This window comes from Anser anser (assembly GCF_964211835.1).
Source record: "Anser anser genome assembly, chromosome: 5".
NCBI lineage: Eukaryota > Metazoa > Chordata > Aves > Anseriformes > Anatidae > Anser > Anser anser.
In genome coordinates, this window is record NC_139725.1 from 13,386,506 (window position 1) to 13,403,435 (window position 16,930).

Genomic DNA, 16,930 nt, shown 5'->3' on the forward strand with positions numbered 1-16,930 from the left:
ACAGAGAAAGGAAGTAACTACAGACATATAAACAAGCCATCCAGGAAAAGAAAAATGTAATCAGATGAGAAGTGGTATTTCATTCCACTTGGAAGGATCATTCGGATAAGATACAGGGCAATTCAATATGATATACATAATTGCTTCTGAAGAGAATAAACAAAGAACTGATATATAGTAATGAATTCCTGCACAAATCGCAGCAAAATCTGGAGGGGGGGCTTCTGGATGTGACAGAGAAATGTATTTATGGCTAATTGAATTATATTCTAAGGTCATGAAGCTGTCAGAACTATTGAATGCTGATTGCTGAGATCAAATCGCAGCTTGCAAGGCAGGAAAACCAGAAAGTTCTGCAGACTGATGGGGGGCACCAATGCTTGGGCTGAGTTGCAGACATCCAGTGAGGCCTCCTGGTTCAAGCACAGCATTTCCTTGTCTAGTTGTCCTCAGAATAATGAGAAAGCCAAGAGAGTGAAACAACACCGAAATAAAACTAAGCACGGCAATCCAAAATTCAGATTTACTACTGTGTAGACCTGCAAGATGAATATGGGTTTTATTCTGCAAGAGACTTCCAAATACCAGATGTGCACATAAAAATGGAAGACACAGATATCCTGAAGGATATACTAAAACTTTTAGTAAAACATAGGATTAAGAAAAGCTTTTTTTCAGGAGCCACACAATAAAGTCTCATTTACCTTGGATCTATACACTTTGAGCCCCTACATGCCCCCCAGCAACAGCCCTAGCTGCCCCCAAGCTCTGTGTCTGGTCCAGAGACCAGCTGGCTGCGAGCCATTTGCTGACAAACAGAAATGTGCAACGGTTCAGTTCCTCCTGCCTCTCCCTTGGGTTTCTCCTGCTGAGCACAAGACATGTAGAGACATAATTATCTTTGAGACATCCACCACTCTTTTATGTTTGAATGATACCAGACCTGGTCCCTGCTTAAATAATAATCGGTGGGAGATGGATTAAAAGGCAAACAAATAGCTTAGGGAAGGAGATGAAAACAGTCTTGGCTCATCCTAAATATTGTAACATCAGCTATTGTTCCTGTTGTTAATTGAGAATGTCAAGGATTATTAGGTACATGGGGAATAAGAATTGATTCCTCAGATTCCTGACTGTAGGAAGAGAAACAATAGCCTACTTTGCAAATTCCTGAGATTCTTGGAACAGACTGTAGGAACAGCAGTGAAAATGCTTACTATATAACTGTGTAAGTATATGAAAAGCTATAATAAGTGCCAATAGTTTGTGTTTGGCTTTTCACATTCTTGCCAAAGATCATTTTTCACTCCAAGGACATTACTGAAAAAAGCTGGCTATGAATGTTAAGTCCCTACAGCTACTGCTTGGAGGAACAGACAGAGTAGGAAAGAAAGAGTTTAACATAATCAGTTGATGCCTTGACTGTTACTCCTACAGAAATTTAAGGAATTTTGCAGTGGGTTGCATACATCATCCTATCACCCTTTCATAACGTTGCTTCACTGACCAAGAACTTGTTTCATTAAGTAGATTTTATGTTCCTTACCCTTGCAGGAATGTTACAACTTACATGAATTTTCAGGACGTCAGATACCATGTTAATAAATTACCATTCTAGTGCCCACAGGTCAGTACTCTCATATTTTTGACAGCTGACTCAGTTTCTTACTGTAAAGAATACTTAATTACAGAAATCTTTTCTATAACTCCCAAATTCCCCCAAAAGAAAAAGATTCAGGATTTACCAGATGAGCCACCAGTGAAAATAAAGGAAGTTCACGACGTGTTAACATTAAACAATACTTAAAATTTCAGCCACTAGTGGCTTGTATTAATAGAGGTTCCCAATGCCTGACTTGATAAGGACTGGTCCCAGGCAGATTTTGTAGAGATGATGTATGCACTATTAGATGTCTTGCCATATATCACAGAGCTAAGCCTTGTATTTCAAGAGCTGGAATTTGACATTGCAATTGTACAGGTGTTAGTAAATCACTCCCTGCCATCTCCAGAGAGAAGTAAAGATGACAATCATCATGGGATGGGAAACAGCCTACCTTACATTACATACAGTGAATGCAAACTGCATTGAAAATTAATTAAGTGGTGCACGGGGTACTTTTCATTCCCTTCTTTTACAATGAATTGTAAATCTATAGTGGAAAAAATCATGAGATGTCAAACTGTATAATGTCAGCAATTAGAGCAGGGTACCTATGTACTCTGCAGAACAAAGTACAAAAGCTGTTTGGAGCTTCCAGAGTTGCACAGAAGGATACCAGGGTGATGTGACACAGCTAGTCCCTGGACTGTCCAGAGGGAAATGAAGGACACTGTACTGCTTTGAGCCTTAAACTGGGATTCCTCATAGGGGAAATACCTGCATAGTTTAAAAATCAAAACCAAAATAAATCTCAAATAGTGATAAAGAACTGCTATCGCGTGCTTTTGTGCAGCAGAAAGTTCAGAAAATTCTCCATGCACAAACATTGAAGCATTCTGGTGTGGCTCGGCCTGACACTGAAATACATGTCTGGGAGCTGGTTTTAGAAGTTTAACTCATATCTCTTTGGTGAAACTCAGGGCAGGGACCCTCTCCTGCAATGCAGCGTCACCTTTGTCTTCCCACAGCCAAGTTCAGTGCAAAACCTTCACTCAGCTGAATCAAGGAAGCCACCCCACAGAGGAAAATACACGTGTGAGGCATGGCACCTGTGGCAGCTCTGGGACATGCTGGTGAGGGATCAGGGTGGCAGGGGGCTACTCTCAGAAGAGCACAGTAACTATGTAATGGCAACCCCTGCCAAGAAGCCATCTGAGACCAAGTTGTGTTGATCTCTTTACAGCACTTGTGGTGAACATTTCATACTCGTCCCAGCTCTCCAAGTTCATTTAACTTACGCTGTGCTGTCACCACATCACCCGCTGAGCAACAGGGCACATTCCACTCACCTGTCCTCACTGCTCCAGTTGGAATGGGTCTCCTCCGCTCGACTGGTGCCATGCTGGGGAGCGGGGTCCTCAGGCCCAGGCTGGAGCAGGGCGAGCTCCATGTGGGAAGGGTAAGGGCACTGCCTCGATGAGCCTCCAGCCCCCATCTCTTCTGAAACTACCCCTTTCTTTCACAAAAAATCTCAATCTCTTCCTGAAGAGGTGTGCAGAGAAAGATGGAACGGATTTAACTGCAGCTGCAGATGAAGTGTCATTGTTGTTTTTCCCCTCTTTGTGATGCTGCTGATGCAAGTCTCTCTGCAAAATGCCTCAAACGAGATGTGACTGGCTGCCCCCCTGCTTTATTGAGTGGCTTGAAGATTACTTCTGGGCACCAGGATTTTCACTCCACAGATCCCAAGGACATGTCTTTTCATTGCCTACCCTGCAACAATGCAACTGAAATAATGCCACTGTTCCTGCTGCCCTTGTAGCTGCCGAGTAACGTCTGATTGAAGCAGCTCACCCTCTCCTGACTATTGAGCGCGCCGAGCCAGGATTAAATGAGCTTGACTGGGTCGGTGTGGCAGACAACTTTCCCCGGCCATGAGGAAAATAGGTGTATATTTTGAGAGACACTACAGAAGTGTGCCATAATAATTCACACTAAGAAAGAAACCTCTTGAGCAGCTAAGAGCGGGTAGGTATTTTGAAATGGACTTGGTTAGGGTATTGCAAATCTGTTAGTAAAACCAAGCACAGCAAGAGAGTAGCTCCAAATAACATGAGATCAGGACAGGTAGCTGCTTCTTACTAAATGAGTTTCTACAACAAAGTAATTGTCATCTGCTTGCTGCTGCTTTCCTACAGAGCAGAAAACATCACTGTGTTATGGTACAAAGCAAAAAACATTTCTAGACCCAGTTGAGGGTTTGATCACAAGCTTTGTGTAGCTGATTAACATAGGCAAGCAAAAACATGCTCAGCATTGTTCTGGCAAAGGACATGCAATTAATGGCTTACAATCCATATTCAACCTTCCCAGCACAATTTACTTGGCTTGCCACCTCATCCCCACATTTCCTTCCTGAGGACCCCTTGGATATGGGCACATGCCCCACCTGATGATATGGATAGGTACATTTGTCTTCAGGCTTTAGCTCTCCTGTCAACCTGGATACAGACATGTATTTAGTCAGTTTGAGGGGATGAGGAGGAATCAAAGCTGACTGGAAAAGTTGACAGCTAAAATGGTCCCTTCTGTTAATGTAATTATAAAAACAAGTGTGTCTCAGCTATTGTGATGCTTGTGGACACGATGCACCTCTGAAGAACAAGTACAAGTAGATCATGACCCCATGTGAGTCTCAGCTGATGGATGTTCATGTCTCACACATGTGACAGTTTAGTCGATTTTCAAAAGTATCTCAAAACATGCAAAGTCATCAAGGCACTGTGGAGAGTGAATTGCTTTCTTGCCTCTAAAGCTAGTTATGGCAAATGACAGGTGCAGTTCTCTGTGTGGGGGAAAGCTTAGCCCCCTGTAGCTCCTGCAGTCTAGAAGACTACAATCTCAATTACCTTATTCCTGTGTATTTGATGGTGAAAAGGCTACTCGGTGTGGGCACCAGAGGCCTTCACTTGTCTTTACCACTGTAGATACAAATAAATGCCATGCCTTCCTTCCTGCGGTCCTGCAGGAGCCGGGAATTACTGTCCATTACAGTCCTCACTCACTCTGCCCCAGTTCTGCCTCCCAAGCTAGGCCGAGGGAGCCGGTGAAGATTGAGCAGGCCAGGCGCTTGCAGTTTGTAGAGAATTTTTATACACAAAGCATTTTCGGGAGTTCATTTTCCACTTGCCACTGTGGAAAAGTTCACCACAGCTCACCAAAGGCGAGCTGCAGCTCTGTCAGCAGGCCCCGAAGCTGACCGCATTTCCACCCCTTCGAAGCCTTGACACAGTACCTGAGAGCCACCGACTAATTTTCTTAGTTCGTTTTCCACCGAGGCAAAACCTGTGAGATTTTTCTCCTCCTCCAGGTGCCCTGGATATTTTTACAACGCTCGGGGAGCTGCCACCAGCTTAACGAACCACCTAACCGATATTTTCGTCGAGCTTTTTCCACTTTAGGGCCGACACCCGCGACCCGCGGAGCTCTCAGCCGCGGCGCCTCAGCGGGGATCCCGCGCAGCCGCCGCCGGCGCCCGCCTCCGCCATGCCGGGGCCCGCCCGCCCCGACACCGGCGGGGGCCTCGGGGACACCGCCGGGCGCCGCTGGGCCTCCGGCCCGGGTGCCGGGCGGCCGGGGAAGCGGCGCTAGAGGGCGGCTGCTGGCTCCCCGCCGGCTGCTGGCTCCCCGCCGGCTGGCTGCCAGCTCTCCGGCGGCGCTGCGGCTCGCCACAGCTGCAGGGCGTAATGTTGCAGCCCTTAGGCTTCCTAAGGTAAGCGCGGCAATAGGGACGTGGCCGTTGGCCTTTGCTTGGGTGTTTCTCACTTTTGTGTGTCAGCAGCCTGTCTCTCACCCTTCTGACAGAAAGATAAGTATTGCCAGAACTTTATCAAACTTGTTTCCAGAGGGTCAGCAACCTGCTGTTACTCACCCTCCTGTTACATACCTATAGGACAATGTCTAGGTTCACTTTTTTAGGAAACAACAATGTGAGCAGATCAGAGATCACCTGGACTGACTTACATCGCTTAGGAAGCCTCTCCCCATGCAGTTTCTGTGTAAAACATCAGGCGTTTTGCCTGCCTGTCACCATGCTGCCTCCCCTTGCATGGCCTTTTGCAGCGTTCAGAGCTCACCGGGCGCCAACCCTGAGCAGTCTGGGAGGTGTTCGAGGGCAGGGCAGCCTGAAAATGTTAGTCAAGGAACTGTAAGAGCAACCTCAATCAATCCTATCGCAAATCCACATCAAACTCATGTTCCTTGTCCTATCCCTCAAGGCTGTAAGCAGCTCTGCCCACATGCCTTTCTGCCCACAGCTCCACGTGCTGGGTTTGATGGTCTTGTCTCTCAGTGGCACCCACTGTGTCTCTCCCACACGGGCCTTTGTGCTGAAATTCCTCCTTACCCCAGTGCTTTCAACATCTGTGAGATACTTCTGTCTGTATAGCTCTCTCTCTGTGTATCTCTGCTGTCTTTATTCCTTTGTGATACGTGGATTTATGCCTGAATGAGAATGTTGCATATCTGCTTCATAACTCTGGGGAAAGGGTTGTGTTTATTTTTTGTAAACTATCACGTATGCTTACAGTGATGTCTGTATGATAAGGCATAATAACAGATGCAAGTGACTTGCTCACAGTTCCTAAACTTGGAAGGACAACAAGCAGTAGCCTGAAGCTAAAAACAAAAACGCATAAGCTACCTGTCAGGGAGAGTCCTTAACAGATGTTTCAAAGCTGTATGTGACATTTTAGTAATGCAGAGAACTTGCTGCAGGTGCGCCAGGAGGAATTTATGGAATAAGAAACTTGAGTGCAAGTGTCTGTGGAGTGCTTTGCCACTGATGTGCTGCTGATGCCGATCCTAATGGGGCATACCAGCAGGGAAACTACCAGGAGGTCCTCTGTAATGTATCAGCATTTCTCCACCTACACCCCTGGTATAAAACTGGAGGAACTGCTGAGCGCTCATTACGTTGTTACTTTTTTTCTGTTGTGTGGAAGCAAAGTGATCCAGGGTTTCCTACTGAAAGGAGATTTGGTTATAAAATTTGACCTGAATGCTTTCACCTGATGCTAGCAGTAATGCAAAAATCGAGAGAGAGATTATAACAGAAAAGGACTCCCTCTCGCAAATCTTTTCCTCTTCCAGTTTGGTTACACTTGAAGTCTAATTATCCTTACTGTTTGACCTATATAGTCAATTGTCTTTATGACTTGAAAAAGTCATTGCTTTTTCATTTGTGTGAGCATCTTAAAAATGGTGAGAAAAAAATAACAGCAAAGCCAGAAGTTAGCTAAGGAGACTGAGGAACCAGTGAAATAGCTGAAATGTGCCCGAACTCACAACATGCAGTTCATTGGAGGCTGAGATGACAGTCTTTCTTTAAGGACATTGAGAAGTACTCCAAACAATTTGTGTTGGAGAGGAGATTGTGGTTTTGACTTTTGCAGACCCATAATCAGTTTTATTTTTTTGTGAAATTAAAACCATGTGAAGATTTGGAGCCAAGCTCCTTTGCATCAGTGCCCTCAGAATTTTGGTAGGCTGTTTTAAAATCATAGCTTGGTTTTTCACAATGAGATCTGTGCACATGCAATCTTTGTTTGAATGTCAATTTTCCATGCAAAATAATTTCAGAGTTGCAAGGCTAACCATCCAGAATTAGAAAATGTAAGATTAAACCAACAGATTTTTTTTTCCAGAATGTGAGTCTCTTTCTGCTGTCCCTATTTACTCTCAAGATCTCTTGCTTTTAAATTATGTGTGAAGCATGCTCTGGCTCCGTGGGGAAAGATGCACATCCCTGTGGAGATGCAGTGAGTCATTGTCAAGAAATACTGCACACGGGTCTCCCAAAAACTTCACATCTATTTTTGTATAGGGTAGAGCAATGAGAATCAACTGAAAACATAAATGTGAGAAAGTACATCATGGAAGTTACATCCTTCTTTTTGGGAGGTTTGAGGAAGCTTGCCTGGAAGTTCTGGGAGAGGTAAAACAGTCCTCTGCAGTGGCTGCAGAGATATTACTCAGCGGCACGTGCCACGCTTTTGGCACAGGGTGGTTTCTGTAGAGGTGTGACATGCTGTGGCTTGGCCCAGGCCAGTCGTGCTGGTGTGTATTGCAGGAGTTGTGTTACACAGCCAGGCGAAGGCTGGGTTTTGTACCTGTTGGTTCTCTGCCTCTTGCGTTCGGACAGGATGTTTCATGTTCCCTCGTGCTTTAAGAACCATTTCACTTAAAGAAGCTGCCCCAGGTGCCAAAAGTCAGTAAGGCAGGAAATGTAAAGCATAGTTACCTAATAGCAGCCAGGCTGCTAAATTGGCATCTTGGGAAGGTTGGTTACATTGCATGTGCCAAAAGGGAGAATGGAGAATCCTTCAAAGTACTAAACAGTGTCATTAAATGATTTGAGAAGACTTAATTTCCTGCAGGCCCAGGCAATGGAAAAAACTGAAACCCACAACCCACCTGATCAGAGCCATCAGCTGTATGGATATTTGCAATGGTAGGCAGAAGAGAATTAATTTTGACAGGTACAGTGTCTTCTTCTTGAGGTTTACCACTGTCTTTTAATGTATAAATTCACCTCCAGCTAGTACCAGGTTGGAAACAGACGGATCCCACAGAGCTGAGCTTCACTGCTCATACCAGCAGGTTCCCACTATTTGAAAAGCTGCCTTAGGAGCAGATACTAATGCAAACATCTTGCCGTGGTGCAAAGCAGAAAGCAGTGTGCCAAAGGAAGTATGGGTTGCCCTACTGTTCTGCAAGCAGTAAAGGAAAGATATACAGGTTCTCATAAGCACATCTGTTTTCTTTTTGTGTTTTTCTTCTAACTAATCAGTGATTGCCTGGGAGTCTCTGTAGTTCAGTGACATTTCTGTGGCTAACCAAGTGTCTCTTTAGGTCCTGCCTTTGGGGTAAGCATAAACATTGGATAATAAAGTGATTTTGTATACCTCATAGATAATACTCTCTTGCCAGTATTTAAAATGTTAGGCTGAGAGGTGGCAGATGGAGGGAACTGTTTCAGCGTGGCATGAAGTCTGTCAATCTGAAAACTGAAACAGCCAGTGGTGGTGTCTGCCCCACAGTCACTAATGCTGTTGGTGAATCAGACATTAAAGATTTTACATTTTGGTATAAATATATAGCTCACAAGATGCTGCTACTTCACTGTGTGGTTACACGAGTAACTCTCTGTCCTTCTGTTTTCCAGCTGTGCAATAGGATTGTTTGTACTTTATCAGCTTGTTGTGAACCATAACTTGTTCCTCATTTGAAGAAGTTTGAGAGTCTCTTGAAATAACCGAAGAAATGCGAAGTGTTAGAAATACTGATGTGAATTACTTAATCACACCATTGCACTGTCAATTTGATCGTTAGCTGTGGTCTGGACCTAATGCATTGGAGAGCAAGATATAATTTTCCTGTTTAAATGGGAATGGAGAATGATGTGAAATCTGTATGCTTTCCCTTGCTCAAAGTATATCTGGAAATTATTTAGTTAGTCAGTGAATGGTACTGTCAGCTTGCCTTAATGCTGATGTGCCTTAAAGCACTCATTTGCAGTACCCCTTCCTCTCTTTCAACGTTTTTATTCTGTAATCAAAACTGTCTTAAATGTATCTTCTGCTTCCTTGAAATGTCAATCTGTTTGCCTGCTCATTCCCGACCCTGAGGTAACGGGGAGCTGTTTCAGCTATGAAGTCAGGATGCTCCTGTGCAGTGGAGTTGCTGCCTTGGCCAGAAGGATGTGACGTGTGAGCTGTGGTTGTGCAGTTTGTTCAAGCTAGCAGAGGTCCATGCTGTCATGGAGAGGTCGTCCCCCATATCTTTCTGGAAGTTTTCCTCTGTCTCCCTCGATAAAGCACCACTATTTGTGTGGCTGTATAACCTAAATCAGGAAAGTCATCTAGGTGAGGTCTTTTCCCTCCCTCCCCTCTACCACCTTCCCTGCTCTCTTTTCTTCTGTGTGCTTTCCCCTCTTCCCTTGTTCTGCCTTGCCTTGCCTTGTCCTGCCAGGCCTGTTACCTGACGTAGCTCACTGTGCACCTGTGTGGGCAATGATGCTGAAACAAGGGACATAATGGGAATAAGCGTTCAGTGGTATGCACATGGGCAGCACCATCCCATTTGGCGCTGGCACGGATTTTGGTTACATTGCATTCAGACAGAGTGGTTATAGGACTAGTGCTTGCCCGTCCCTGATCTCTGCAGAAGCAGCAGAAAGCCGGAGGAGGTGCTGGCTCTGGGGTCAAGAAGATTACTTGTTAAATGCTCAGTGCAGCACGGGTAGGTGTGCATATGTTGGCAAAGGAGTACTCAAAGACTGAGGAAAAATGAGGGGACTGCCACAACAGTCATTAAGGAAAACTGCGAATAATTGCAGAACTTGACATTGAAATGCTGAAACGTTTCATGCCCCAATACCAGAGCACCCACGGGTATAGTGAAACTGAGGGAGTAATTAAGAGCTAAGCATGTTGAAGGTGTTTACACACTGGAATGATATGTATATACTGCTCAAAAGACTAGAGCTATTTCCAGAGTGGGAGAAATGTACGGGAGAAGCTAGACTTAATTAAGAAGAGTAATAATTGGGCTGGCTGTCTTTCCTGATGAGCTCTGTGATGTCTAAGCAGCCTTCAAAGGGAAGCATTGTTCCTTATATATGGGACTTAAAAAGCTTCAGTAGTCTGGAGGGATCGATTGGAAGAGTACAAGAGAGAACGATCTCGTAGTGGCAGGGAGCTGAACGCAGCAGCAAATGACGGCTTCCTCGCTCTGAAATCGCAGCCTGCCCACCAATCTGGGGAGAGGTTGTTAATTGATCCCTAATAGAGGAGTCCATAGCTGGCCAGTTTGTTTATTTAATCAAGATAAAGGCATGCAGAAATTAAATCCTCGGCTACATGTCTTAGTTTTTCTCTGCTAGCACGCAGCAACTTAGTTTTTTTTTTTTGCTTCAGAACTACTGTTGCTAAAAAAACCTGTAGCAACAGGGAGAAGTCTGTCACTTGGGGTACTGATCCCCAAATATTTAAATGGATTTAAAAAAAAAATTTAGCTAACCTACTTCACTTTGTCTCGTTCCCCAATCGTAACATTTATACTCCGTAATTTGAAACAAATAATTGAAATTCTACATAATGCTTAAACAGCTAATTGACCTGACACTCTGGACTTCCCGTGTGCTTTGCCGAGCTATGCTTTTGAATAATTTACCAAAAGTATGGTAATAAACCATCAAATATTAATCACGCTTTCTACAGTACATACGTTGGAGGGCTTTATTTTAGTTGCAAGTGCGTTAATTTCTCAGACAATCAGTGTAGCTCTGTCAACATGACCAAATCCAGCTTGCGAATTTGCCGTCTTTCATCTTGGAGGCTTTTTGCTGATGTAGTGTGTTACAGCCGACCAGCGCTGATGTCGTTCCCGCTCCAGGTATCTGTTGGGATAGAGCCTGACGTGTCTGAATAGAAAATGCTGAGTGTAATAATATAATAAGACAAAACGAGCCAGCTCTGGTCAGACCGATATTCCACACAGGCCAATATCCTGTCTTAAAGAGTGGTCACAAACAAGTGCCGCTCAGGCCAAAAGACAAGGCCAGTGAACTTGGAGGCAGCAGGTGACTGGACAACACAAATGTCTTACAGTGACATACTTCAAAAATTCTTCCTCTGTTTACAGAAGTATGTTTGGTAGGGAAGCTGAACATCTTTTCATGTGTTTTCCTGTTAAGGGAAAAACCTTTTAATTGTGATCGCAAATGAATGATGGTGATCATTGAAAACCTGTACAAATGGTAGTTTACTGGAATGCTCTCCCATCACCCCTGAGTGCCTGAGTAGCTCCTGTTTTGTAGGGCAGATTGCTGTCAGCTTCCCTGGTTGGAAGCAGAGGCTGGATGCTAACAACATTTTCGGAGAGAGAGATGAACGCTGACCATTGGAAAAAAGTGTCTCGAAAATCTCAGCCTCTGTGCCGTCAGCTTTTGTCCAAAAGTTTTAAAGGCAGATCCTTTTTACAAATCTACTTTTTGTGTGAATTCCTTAAAACAGCTACTGTGAGAGGAATGCTTGTGTGTTTAGTTAAAAGATAATGCTATCAAAAGTAGTCTGATCAGCCTTTTGACTTCACCTTATCTTGTGAAATTTTGAGAAGGGCACCTTTTTGTTATCTCATCAAGATAACTGGTCTTAGGGGTGGCAGGTATCATAACCTCAAAAATCACTACTCTGCTTAGGAGGCTAAAACAACAATCACGAGTAGGCACCTCCTAAGACTCTTAAAATTGAATTATACTGAAGAATGTTGAAAGTAATTCTGCTTTTATTTAGTTGGCTTATTCCTCATGTCCTTTATGCATGTTCACTTTCACCCTTCTTTTTAGACAGTCAGATACACTCCCTGTGTGCTCTTCCCTGCCGTCCTTTCTCAGACCCCACAGAAAGAGAGCTGCAGGAACAACACTATTCTGATTTTGAGCTCAAAAGCTGAAAGTAATACAAATTTTCTCTCTTTTCGTACATGAGGCCTGAAAGCTCAGCTTCTCTGTCAGTACATGTGTGGGGCCATCGGGAAAGGTGATGAGATAGGAAAGTTGAAGTCCCAGTATTTCATGGATGACACTCCGTTCTAGATTGTCTGATATGAACTGAAACCATCACGATCTCATAGCTTCCGGTTGCCCTGAAGAGATGAGCAGCCGTCTCTGGCTGAAGTTAGATAAGACAGTAATGAAGCTACAGAGAAGTGCTCAGATGGAAATGCTCTTCCCCAACAACAATCAGTCCCATTGAATGCAAGCCTTAGGGTTCTCTTAGCCTGTACTACACAATCAATAGCAATGGAGGTGGAAAATGTTAATTATCATCTGTGGCTGGCGAGGAGTTTGTGCTGGATCCTATTAATGCAAAACTGGCCAGTGTGACCGATGTAGTTCTGAGATACAGCCTGAAACTATTGTGAGTGTTAGTATATAGGAGTAATTCATCATGGGCTGAAACGGGAAGACTGAAAAGGGCACAAATCTTGGAATATGCAAGAATTTGTGACAGGGGGAGACTGATTAACTGGATGGTGTAGCCATTAAAATTAGGATAAGAAGTAATTGTGAAGAAAAAAACAGCTTAGACGGAGATCAGTGATGAAGTGTCCAAAGGATCAGTTCTGGGACGAATTCAGTTTATAGCTTCCCTTATGATGTTGGCAGAAAAATGGAAGTGTGCTGGTGAAACTTTGTGGTGGGCCGAAGGAGGGAGATACCACTGGATGACAGACTGGGATGTGGTGCAGAGAGAACCAAATGACGTTAAGGGTCTGAGTCTGTGAAACAGGTTGGCTTTTAATATTTCAAAGTATAAAGATCATGTATGGAATTAATAACCAGAAGTTTTGGGACATGCTTGGAATTCATGAGTTGGAAATGACAAGGGGGAGAAAGACATGGATATCTGTGAGCTACCAGTGTAACAGAACCATTAAAAGCAAGTGAGTGCAATCTTAGGAGTTGTACAAAGCAAGTCGGAGAAGAAATAAGGTACTGACGCTATGGTACAAGACATGGCTGTGTAGAATTCTGAGCAGGCAGGTTCAGGAGACAGGAATTAGAACAGAGCAGATGATGACAGGAGTGGAGTTTGTAATACAAAGAGGATTAACAGAGTTTGTTTTAGCCTTGGTAAACCAGGAGCATGTTTTCTGGAAACCACTAATGGAGTCTGGGGAGAGCAGAACTGAGAGAAGAGGTCTGTCAGCTAAAGGACAGTGTTGGCTTTAAAGCAAATTATATAAACTGGCCAAGAAAAACTGAATTTCCTTCTGATTTTCAGACTCCTGACAATCAGAGCAGCGACATTCTGGGACAGCCTTTTAACTGGACTTGTAGGATAAGAAACATAAATGATTTTAGGATGGACTGTGATCAGCTTATGAGAAAGCTGTATTACATGGTTCTTGCAATAATAGGGAGCATTAACAGTCTTTTTATCTCTCACCTGACATTCAAAGGTCAAATGAGTGTTTCCAGCAGCAGTGGAACCACTGAAACCTGGTTTCCAAGAGAATTTTTTTTTTTTTGCCAAAAAAACAAAGCCGCTGGGGGAATAGGTTTCTTATGTTAGGGATGATTCAGCTGGAAGGTTTGAGCATCACCAGACCCAATTTGCTTCCCAGTAGAATAAACACCTCACTGCTCTGACAGATTCTCTGGTAATGGGAAATTGTGTAAGCAGGCTGCTGCTCCCCACTGGAGTCCTTGTTCTGTCAACCTGGTTTGCCCTTCAGATGCTCAGGAAGAGGCAAACTGTTGCATAATAAAGCTGAGTAGCTTACTTTATTGACAGAGGAGGAGGAGGAGTGGTACTGGGCCTGGTCCACCAACTGGTTGTTTTCTGGCTTACGTTCTGTCTTCAGGTCCAGGGCTAAAAACCACTGAACAAGGTGGAAGGAGAAGGAATTAATACCTTATTGTACTCGACTCTGCTTATTACGTACAATCAGAGGTTCGTGAAAGCTGCCCAGAAACAGGCTGCATTTTCGCTCTGAATGAAAAATAACTTCTTTAAAAAACTTGGTTTTCTTTTTTTTTTTTTTTCCCTTCTCTTAGTCACCTTTAATTTACAAATGTCTGGTTGCAATTTATATTCACGTGGTTTTTGCCTAAATCTCAAAAAGGGACTGCTTGTTGTTTTCTGTGTTTTCAAGTGAAGCCTCTGTTATTTTTCAAAGTTCCTGGACTTTACGGCAAGGGAAGCAGATGGAGAAAACATTACTTGAAAAGCACTGTCTTCCAGCACAGACAGTGAAATGCTGAATCCTGAAGTCATTTGCATTTGTGTCTGCTCAGTCTGCTGCCCAACCTGTCTTCCTGCCTCCTTATCCCTGCGGTGAGAGCTTTCAACCGTAGATCCGTAAATGTATGGCTGTTATGTGGGAGAGAGAGTATGGAAGGAGGGAGTGGTTAAAGGAAGTGTTTGAAGGGACCTAAATTTATTCTTTTGTTGGTGTAACTGGAATGCTGGAGTGGTAGATGGGTGTCAAATTGTAGCTGAAGGAATGTAGGTGGAAAAACGAATGGGTTCGGTAGGAATGGTTGTGAATACTGTCTGTGTGTTCCTGGCTTGGACGTTACCAGCTACAAGCATCCCTGAGTCCTGTTTAGTTGGTTCTTTGTGATCGAGGAGTGCAGCTGATCACCTGTAGCCCGAGTGAGCAATGACACCGTTCACACAGCAAATGGAAATGCTGTATGCGCGACAGCCAGCGTACCTTTTGGTGCTGGTGGTGAGCTGAAGCAGAAGTAGCATTTCTGCTCATGCAGCAAAGGTGCCATGCGGATGCAGATGACTGGCATGTTTTGAAATGTGGTTTCAAAGCCTCTGCTTGTAAGACCTGTTGCTGTTCCCACTGTAGTTGTGGTAAAAACTCCACTGACTTCCTTGCTGTAGGAGCAAGTAATAACAGCTTCTTTCTGAGGTCAGTGAGAATTTTGAAAATTTGCACACATACCAGTATAACCAGCTATTATTAAGGTTTAATACTGTATGTCCTGTTTACACAGTAGTCAAAACACTTTTGAGATGCAGCACCAATGAGGCTTTTAATTGCTCTTTTCTTGTCGTTTGCATAGAATTATGATGGAGTGCAGCAGCCTAGTTGTGGAAGACCTTCTAGGAGATACTAATAATAAGTTACAGACACAACAGCCTACACTGGTTCCAGTTGGTTTCAGAGTCTGATGCTGTCTGAATGCCTCTAGCTAAGGCCTCCTGAAACCTCTTAATTCTAGAGCCTTCAACAACAGCTCCAGCTCTTGACTGAGCTTTGTACCCACATGCAGTCCTTGCAGTCCTTGCATATCAGCTCCCCCAGAAACATGGTTTAATCAAAGCTTCCTCTCTCTCTCTCAAAAAAAAAAAAAAAAAAAGAATAAAAGAATTGGTCATTTTTCTTTCAAAGATAATTGCCTACATGCAGGCTGCAAAATGTCACATTACCATACAAAGACCCTTTAAGAAAACACTGAGCCCTGCTGGAAGCATATTCTGTGAAGGAATTCGTCTGTCTTCTGTGTTTAATAACTTTTAAACCTAGCTCTGGGAGTCTGAAAATGCTTTGGCAGTGCCCAAGTTATGAGCCTGGTCTTGAGGTGGAAACAAAACACCCTTGTTGTGAATACTTCGTCCCTGCTTCGCAGCTGAGAAGCCTGAGATAAGGAGAAGTTTAAATGGTCGAAAGTGCTGTGGCAGAGCTGGGTGGATGGATTTGGGAGACTGCCTGCAAATTCTGTGGTTGTATTGAAAAGACATTCTGCTGATTTCTCAGCATTCCTCTGTCTTTCTAGAAGAAATTTGCATGGAAATAAAATGTTCTGTTCAAGTGCATTCATTCCTGCCACTGGGCACTACCCACTGCCAGAACCTTCCTGCCAGGAGTTGTGTTGCAGAGGGTTACGCAGCAGGAGCAGACGAACTGCTAAGCAGATCCTGGTTTTGTATAGATTGTAACAGAAAGGAAGAGGGCCCAGGAACAAAATGGGGATATCATGGAAAGAGGCATAGCTGCTCTTGAGTTTGAATGTCTTCTACTGTTTTCGGCTGATGGCTGAAATGCTATAGATGCAGCTCAGAATTGGAATAAACCCCCCAGAACTCTAAATGAACCGTATATGAATGTTAATTTGGGCTTTGGCAGACGTATAGGCAGGATGTTAATTAATAGGGCTTGTAATTTTTATGATTCTTTGATAGTGTCTTTAAAACCCCTGCAGGATAAATCAGTGAAAGGCCACTAGTCCTATTGCTTGGGAATCTCACAGAATACTTTCACTGGTTATGCAGTAGCTGTGAGGAAATACTCAGATGTGAATACTTCATGAACAAGATGTGAGTACTGTGCTATTGGTTTTGGCTGCTTTCATTTTTTTTGAGAAGTCTACTCTATGGAAACCTTGCTACTTTTATTTAGAAGCCCCTCATATAGATGTACGGACCCACACTAGGTACATAGGTTTTGTTGGCTTTGACACAATTTTTTTTTTCCTCACAGTCCAAGATAATGATGACGTTATTTGCATAATTTCCATTTGCCCTGATTTAATGTTGGAGAAATAACCTACTGCCCTTGCTCAGATAGCTCAAGCGAATAAGGGGTTCCCAGACTTTCACTGTACCCCTCTGGCAGATGGCTTTCCATGAAGGCACAAACAACCTGCCAGGTTTGCTGGTACCCAGTATGAGGTCCCCAGGTCCCCTTTAGCAAGCTTCTGAATGTATGTGTATGCTCCCCAACAAATGCTGAGATTTTCAG

The 16,930-nt window shown here is 43.8% G+C and overlaps 2 protein-coding genes across 3 annotated transcripts in view; one reads left to right on the forward strand and one right to left on the reverse strand.

Annotated features, from left to right (window-relative positions):
* C1QTNF4 (C1q and TNF related 4) overlaps positions 1 to 5,032 on the reverse strand; it is a 49,670-nt gene extending 44,638 nt beyond the window's left edge. Inside the window, exon 1 of the mRNA XM_083840512.1 lies at positions 2,953 to 5,032. The gene's annotated coding sequence lies outside the window, so the exon portion shown is untranslated. The remainder of the gene's footprint in view (positions 1 to 2,952) is intronic.
* A 131-nt stretch (positions 5,033 to 5,163) lies between these two features.
* Positions 5,164 to 16,930, forward strand: part of FUT8 (fucosyltransferase 8) — a 141,118-nt gene continuing 129,351 nt past the window's right edge. The window contains exon 1 of one of the 2 annotated variants that reach the window (XM_083840451.1): positions 5,164 to 5,375. The gene's annotated coding sequence lies outside the window, so the exon portion shown is untranslated. The remainder of the gene's footprint in view (positions 5,376 to 16,930) is intronic. The other variant, XM_083840453.1, reaches the window with a different exon arrangement.